Raw genomic sequence first — 8,241 nt, forward strand, 5'->3', positions numbered from 1 at the left:
TTAAGCTGGACTTTTCACTACCACCCTGAAATTTTGAGTCCTTTCCTCTGTAGCCATTCATTTAAATGGCAGAAGGTTAATTCCCCAGTACCAGCAGAAGGTGACTTGCTCATAGAGCTATGACAGTAGGACCTCCATCAAGAAAATTTTTGAGCAGCCCCATGTTACACCATCCATTTTTGCTCCTGAGTTTTAATCACTCCTACAGTTCACCTGTTTTTTCACCTCTAAATGTTTCCTGTAAAATATAAGTATCCTTTTCTTGATGCCAGAGAAAGCCCTTTGAAATCAGTAGCCCAAGCTCACCCCATGACACCTGGGCTCTATTACAGGTGGATCTGAGTGAGGAGCCTATCTCTTAAGGTTGCCTGCGGTGAGAGTAGAGCAGCAGGAGGTCCTGCACACCTCCGAGCTCAATGACTTTGTGCAACTCCCTGTGTCTGCACTGGCTGCAGAGGCAGCCCCCAGGAGTTCAGCTCCGAAATCAGTGAAGTCATCAAATGAACCTCTTGAATTCAGGCCTATTAATGGTCTCAGGTTGCACCAGGGGAGGTTTAGATTGGACATTAGGAAGTGGCGGAGTCCCCATCCCTGTGGGTGTTTAAGAGATGCAGACACAGCACTAAGGGGCATGATTTAGTGATGGAATTCAGTAGGTCAGGTTGGTGATTGGACTTCACAATCCTGAAGGTGTTTTCCAAGCTAGATGATTTTATTGTGTTGTGTCTTTGCACCTCATGTATTGTGTTCAGTTTTGGCCCACTCATTACAAGAAGGATATTGAATTGCTCAAGCGTCTGCAGAGAAGGGCAACGATGCTGGTGAAGGAACAGGAAAACATGAGGAACAGCTGAAGGAACTGGGGCTATTTAGTCTGGAGCTGAGGACACTCAGGGGAGACTGCATCGCTCTCTACAACTACCTGCAAGGAGGTTGTAGTGAGGAGGGGGTCAGTCTCTTTTCTCAGGTGACAAGTGATACGACACAAGGAAATTGTCTCAAGTTGTGCCACTGGAAATTTAGGTTGGATATTAGGAAGAATTTCATTATGGAGAAGGTGGTCAAGCATTGGAAGTGGTGGAGTCCCCACCCCTGGAGGTATTTAAGACACATGTGGATATGACACCAAGGGACATGGTTTAGTGCTTGGACTTGGTAGGTCACCAAATATGATACTACCAAGTACTGGAGTCTCAACATTGTGCCAGAGCTGAGAGACAAGAGTGTATTATTTTGGGCTCAGCAATATATACAGCTATACTGCTGTAGAAAGCTGAAATTGCATTTTCTTTGCAGTTCATGCTGTGGTGTACTTTGTGTCTGTACAAGGTTTGGGGCTCTGTGAGGTACCACTTGTAAATATATCCTAAAGTGAATGTGCATCCCTATTTCCTTTACAAATGTTTTTCTGAGCCTTTCTCCTGTCAACCTGTCAGACAGAGCCACCAAACGCCCAGCTTTACCATCTCATTTAATTGTATTCATTAGTTTGTGAAGACATCCATGCATTCACAGATATCAGCTAGTCAAGGCTGGTAAATTACGGACAACTGGTGCATCTGGATCAGCCTCTTCCAGGTGCCTGGGATGCCAGAGGTAAGCAGGAGCCTGCAGTGGGCTTTCTGGAGGTAGCCTGCAGAGCCTGGAGGAGGCAGGATTTGTATCAAATGGACAGAAAAGGACACAAAACAGCAATGAGGAGGATCAAGCAAGACATATCAACACTACCAACTTCACAGCAAATTTATGCTCTTTGGAGGTTCCTGCTCTGGCAGACAGCTGTTAAGGAGTGCAAATGCCATCAGAAGCAGCACTGCTCTGTTTCCAGCATCCCTTGCCTGGTGCATCTGTGATGACTGTATTCTCCAGCATGAGGGGTATCGGATGCCTTCACCTTACTCCAGAAGTGGTGGGAGCTGGAGACAGGAGGCTGTATTACCAAGGACTCTGACAAAGCAGATAATCAAGAGGATCTGGAACCCCATGTACGCTGTAAAACTTCAAATAGAAATAATACCTTGTAGGAAAATATCACAGAAAATTCCTCCCTTGAAGAAACTAACACATGAATGACCCCTGCCCCTTGGGACCCACCCAGATCTCCACCCCAGAGAGGAGCACAGCTGTCTGCCAACACTCCTCCTGCATGGTTATTCATCCTCCTGGTTTTCTTCCATGGACACGTCACTCCCTGGTAGCCTCCCTTCAGCAGATTCCCAGCGTTCCTGCAGGCATCTTTCCTTAGCTCGGCATCCTTTTTCCAGGCCCTTTGGGAACATTCTCCTGACTGTTTTTCTGTGATTTTCTGTGGCAGTAGCAAACCCATTAGTGCTTCTTGTGTACTTTCTGTCCTTTGCCTGGGAGCTCTGAGGTGAGAATTGGCACTGCTGACCACAACAGAGCCGGCATCCATGGGCCTTGCTGCATCAATATTTATTTCAGATTGCTCACATCCATTGTTTTGCAGTGTCAGAGAAGTCTGAATGCAAAACGTGGAAATGGTGCCTAGTCGCTGTCACGTTTTCCTGCCTGCCCTCTGAGTCACAGCGCTCTGGTTAAAGCGAAATAAAAAGCACAGGTAAAAGTCAAACTGGCAGAAGCAGGGTGCTGCAGCAAAGCATGCTGTGTTCGGTACTGCCTCCTGTATCAACAGGATCACCAGGAGAGCTCCAGTTCCACGTGTCCCTCATTTCAATGCAGTGCAATGCAAGGAGCACTCTGCCTGATTTTCCAGGTGCAGGGGTGAATCGGCATTTAGCAAAGTGCTCTGCCTTGTCTGATGGAGTACCAGAGATCTGGAGAGTATGGAAGAGGAATAAACGTAAAACAACACTTATTTTTGATGGGGTCACTTTCCTGACCACAGCCACACAGGATCCTCTATGGGTGACTGTCAGCTCGGCGGGGCTAACACATTCCGCTCTCCCACAGCCTCCCTCTGCCTCATCCCTCCTGCTAAGCATTTGGTGCAGACAGCGAACCGTAAACTATCCTGTGTCTGCTGGAATTTGGATGCTTCAGCCTAGCGACTGGTGCAGAAAATGAAATGAGCACCTTGGAGCTAGCAGACATTCAGGGTCAGCAAACTGCCCGCCGGCTGCCTTTGGAAAGCAGAGCGCTGTCGTTGCCTGGTGGGGAAGAGCAGGAGTAATTGCAGGAAGTCAACTAATTCATGCACAACAAAGCTAATCATTAACAGGGGGCTACACAGCCCTTCTTCTGCAGTGCTGACCAATTACTTCCAAGTCATGTTTTAAGGCTAATGTGTAACAAGTGCTGCTCAGTAGCTGGAGCAGAAGGCATCTCCCTGGGTGTGTGGATGTCTGCTCCCTCCCTCATCCTTGAGCTGGAGCAAGTCCCACTCCTCGGGCTGCCAGTGCAACATTATTGATTACTGAGGGATATATTGTTATTACAAGCAGAAAGTCAAAGGGGCAGGCCTGGCTGGGATTTCTGTTCACTAGAACTTATTGTGATTCAAATCCTTTGTTCCCATGTTCCTGGAGAGAGAGAAACCTGTAGACCTGGCCTTAAACAGGGATGTGCTCACCCAGATCACAGCTGCAGTCAATCTCTGGCCCTATTACCAGTGGCAAAGATGCAGAAAAAGAGCACACCTGAAAGCTGGGGGGAGGAAGGGGGGTAATCCAGACAATGATCTAGTTTTGCCCCACAGCTCTTCAGTTCTGATTTATCTCCTCCTTCACATCTTCAGGTAAAGTGTTGTAGGTGCAGTTCAGTGCTGGTTGCTGCTGGATGGGAAAGAAATTTTTCCTTCTGGCTAATTCCTATTTGAGCAGCCAGTGGTAAGAAGAATGACGGTGTTAACAAGATGAGCTTGGCAGGGGATTTGAGTAGAGAACAAAACAGCACTGGCTAAAGCAGGTGCCATCAGTGAATAGCAGGGAGACACTGGAATATAAAAGGGATAAGTTTTACAAAGAGGTGAAAACTTTGAATCTGGTCTCAGTGTCCCAACATGCCACCCACTTCTATAAGTGACTGGGTTCGACATATGTATTTGTGTGTGTGTATGAAGCTGCAGTCACCAGGAAGCAAAACAGTAACTGCGTGGGCTTTAATGGGTTTTCAGTCTTCTTCCATGAGGAAAACAAATCCTAAAATTAAGCCTCCACTTGGCACTTAAAGCTGCAATTTTTATGTTGCATTAGCAGGCACCTGGCACTAACACGGTGGATGTGCTGGGGGACACTGCTATTTAAGCCACGAGCAGGTACGACGTGACAGTGCCTTTCTGCTGGGTGCCTTGCTTATACAACCATGCAAATACTTCCTGGAGAATAAATTACCCAGCCAATTTCCTCTGTTTTCCTGTTTGTAAATTGCCTCTGAGTAGCTCCTGTTTTTCTTGAATGTGCTTTTAGTAAATACATCAGGCTATGGACAAGCAGCTTATTGTGAATGCTCAGTGTTTAAGAGTCAAGTTGGTTTCGTGCATTTTAATTTTACACAAAAGCGATTTCTATTTTCTGGATGGATGAAAGTTAAGTCCCACAGAGTCTGGTTTCTGGTGTGAACACTCATTCTTAGAAGTCAACATTGCATTTGTGTGTCCCTATTTGATGTTTTTCATTTTAAATTATTTCTTTGACAAAATAGCTCTGTCTGGGAGCTCAGTGATCCCATCAGAAAGGCTGTGTGAGCTGCAGTAAGCAAGAGATGCAGCTCCCTGGGGGGTTCAGAAATGGCTGTTTACCACCAAATATTTGTGTTGGTCTTCACAGCATCTTTGGTGGTGCTTTGGTGCTCTGTGTAGCTCTTAGGAGCAAAACTTGAATGACACCAGCTGGGCACAGATCAGATGCTGGGACAGAGGCCACACATCTGTGAGTGCAGAAAAAGATCAGGTAATGGGTAATTCAGGTCGAGATTGCTACACCAGGTCTTACCCATTCACAGATTACTCTGGAGGGGAGAACTGCAGATGTGAATGCTACCACGGTTGTCTTTGCTGACTTGGATCATCTTTAACATTGTAGACTACTGTTAGTGCCAGTCCTGTGCCTAAACCCTTGTGTGTGTTATCCAGTGATGTGCCTGCTCCCCTTTCCTATGGGAGTCACTCATTACAGTGCTGCAAAAGGGAGTTTTGGAATTTAAAACAGTCCCGTGGCATAGGACATGGTTTTCTGTTTCACTTACATGAGAGGAGGTATACCCATTGCAGCGGGATTTAAGCTGATCTGATTTAAACTGGAAAGGTCCCCAGCACCACTGGTGGCATTTTGCCAATGAGTGTGTGAAATGTTGACATCTTTGATGTCTCATATAACTGTTTGAAAAACATATATTTTTTTTTTTTTTAATTCTGGGAAAAGGTACAAATTCGAACTATTTCTAATATTTTCCCCAAAAGCTCTTACATACAGCAACCAATGTTCAGGAATATTTTAACAAGAATATAAGAAGACTATCCCTTTGAATAAAAACTGAAGACTGGTTTTATTGCTATTCGTTACGCCACTCAGCTGCATTCCACAAACACTTGTGTTTACCAGAATGCTTGTAAAAAGAAGAAATGTTGTAAACATTCGAGTGAATGTGAATTTATACAAAAACTTTTGCCCCCAGAACATTAAAGTAGCTGCCTTAAAAAGTCACTTTTGATTTGGGAAGGATCTGGTGAGAGAGTAGAAATCCTGTATAACACTGATTGTTAGTAGTAAAAAAATCTAAATAATTCCATTGCATTTGGTGTACTCATTTTGGATTTATAGACATACGATGAAACCAGATCCAAGCTTTTATTTTTACAGACTTTTTTTTTTTTTAATCTAATATGGCTTTCAGAGGAAGTACTTTGAATCAAGTTCTGTTGTGTTTGTTTGTTCTGTGCTTCATAAAATAGTTTAAAGTGATTTAATCTCTGTCTGATCGTGGGACTGAAGATAATGTAATAATAAGGCTTAGTAAAATCGCATCAGAGAAAATTAGGCTATTTTGTAAGGTCAGAGAAATGTTACTTTATCTGTGAAGATGTCTAATTTCCAATGAAGTCTGCCAGAAAAACAGCAGGTATAGGCTGCTGCTGTGTGGGGGTTTTCCTTATCTGCAGCCTTGGTACACATCCCTGAGCTTCCTCTGGGTGTCCCCACACCAGAGATCTCTGTGCATCCAACAGCCACAGGTCTCTGTGTCACCCCACTTCTGCCAACTGCCTTAGGTCATTCAGGACCTGCAGGACATTGCAGCATTGCTGACTTACTCAAAAAAATAGAGATGTATTTCCTAGGCTGTAAGGTTTGAAATGGAAATGGCCAAATCTCTACAAACCATAGCTCAGGCAGGGACACAAAGATATAGCTCAAGAGATCAGGGAGACACAGAAATTAATGCACCTCCTGTGTAGTGTCTCGTCATCCTTGGGACAAGGAATCAGCAGTCCAAAAAGCTCTGAGAGAGCAACCTCTGGCTGCCAGTGATGGACCTGGATTTGATGGGACTCCCTCAACCAACCCAAACACCCGGGAAAAGGCAGAAGATGCTTGGAAAATGGGGACACAGGCCAGGAATCTTTCAGATGAAGGTACAGTCTTTATTTCCTTAATGAAAAAGGGATCAAATGTTTTCAGAACAATGAGCATTTGAAACCCTTTTGCTAATTTAGAAGTTTCTCATGATTTTTTTTTTCCTGAGTTGGAAACAAGGATTCTTTCATTCCAGCAGAATTACCTATCCAACGTGGATATCTGAGTTTCAATCAAAGTATTCCTTTAACAATTCTAAAAGACAAACTGCCCTCTCTTCTTTCTCCCAAATTTGTTTTTCCCCACTGCTCCACTAGTAATTTTGCTGTGTCTCTTTGCGATGATGATGCATCGTGATGGGGAAAAGGGAACTTATAGCAGGTTTGCAGACTTTGGCATGAGAGATTTTTACCTGACTTTACAGTACCTTCAGGAAAGTAGCATATGAGCATTACTACAAAGAGTAGATTTTGTTCAGGTGACACATGATGGATTCCAGCTTTCTCCATGAGAACAGAGAGCATTTGATTCTGAAGAGTACAGAATTTCCTCAGCTGTTAAATCTGCTTAATTTTATAGGCCAGGATGTTTGCCTGCAGGCTCAGGTGTAACACCTACCCCTCGATCCCCTTTGTGAGTGGCAAAGAACTGTAAAGCCTGAAGAGGAGCTGTGGCAAGAAATCCAGAAGGATTTTCTTGTCTGAACACTGGGAGCAGAGGGGTTGATCAAATCGGTCAAGTTTTGAGGACTGCAACACTTGCCCAAGTTGTTGCTGCTCTGCTGTACTGTCCGGTCCATGAAGATGCTGTTTGCCTTCTACATTTAGGTGTGTAGAGCTTCAAGGGACATACTGGAGGGATGGATTTTCTGATCTTGAGGATTGGGACCTGCAATATTTCACTGCACTTTTATTTTCATTCTGACCACTAGAAGAACAGCCTGGCATGAGTTGGACTTAAATTATCTACTTTATTACCTACACCGATCATTGACTTTGCTGCTGAAAAGACGATAACTATTGAGATTCACTAACCACAGCATGAGAAAGCTATAAACAGGATTCTGCAAGAAATCTTTCCCAAATTTCCACACTTTCAATTTCTTTATCAAAGCATTTGCAATTCTCATTTCAAAGTCATGGAAATAATACCCAATATTGAGTAAAAATGATGATAGATATTTAATCAAAAGTTAGAAAATGTGATGAATAGCCACCGGCAATGACATTTCTGATTACCTGACTGTGCCAGAACAAACAATTCGCAAAACAAATCTACTACTCCAGAGATTGCATATTCCCTGGTGAAAACTGAGGCAAATCAAAAATGGGTCAGTGAATAGTAGATTATTTAATTTCTTTGGATTAATTTTAAGTAAACCCACATGTGCCATGTGACTGTATCTATATGCATTATTCAGCGGCTGGGATGTGCAGTCAGGGTGGTAAGTAAAGAAATCTAATCCTAACCTCAAGCCATTAACAGTTGGTTGATGAACTGAATCACAAGAGCTTGTTGTGCTTCAACGAGCCAAACACAAAACCCCCTGTGTAAATATTCACTCAGATAAGTGAATTCACTCTGGCTGCATTTCTGCCATTTCCTGCCACTCATGCATGTGCTCTAGCTGCTGCATTTTAGCCACACCTAGTACGAGGATAAAACTTGAAAATAAGAGTGGTCACACGGACAACAAGCAGTCATCCAAGCTTCAGATAGAAGGAACCATTCTATATGGCCATAGGTTGTGAAA

The 8,241-nt window shown here is 43.8% G+C and overlaps 2 long non-coding RNA genes across 2 annotated transcripts; one reads left to right on the top strand and one right to left on the bottom strand.

The window, feature by feature from the left end:
- Positions 1–617: 617 nt before the first annotated feature.
- Positions 618–3,534, bottom strand: LOC137851324 (uncharacterized). Its single transcript, XR_011093122.1, has 3 exons — positions 3,055–3,534; positions 2,095–2,795; positions 618–1,990 (listed from the first exon to the last, which is right to left on the bottom strand). It is a non-coding gene; the product is annotated as an uncharacterized lncRNA (long non-coding RNA).
- LOC137851325 (uncharacterized) lies at positions 3,489–7,688 on the top strand. The gene is made up of 3 exons (XR_011093123.1): positions 3,489–3,715; positions 6,371–6,547; positions 7,316–7,688. It is a non-coding gene; the product is annotated as an uncharacterized lncRNA (long non-coding RNA).
- The last annotated feature ends 553 nt before the right edge of the window (positions 7,689–8,241 follow it).

Source organism: Anas acuta, chromosome 2, assembly GCF_963932015.1.
Source record: "Anas acuta chromosome 2, bAnaAcu1.1, whole genome shotgun sequence".
In the NCBI taxonomy this organism is placed as follows: Eukaryota; Metazoa; Chordata; class Aves; order Anseriformes; family Anatidae; genus Anas; species Anas acuta.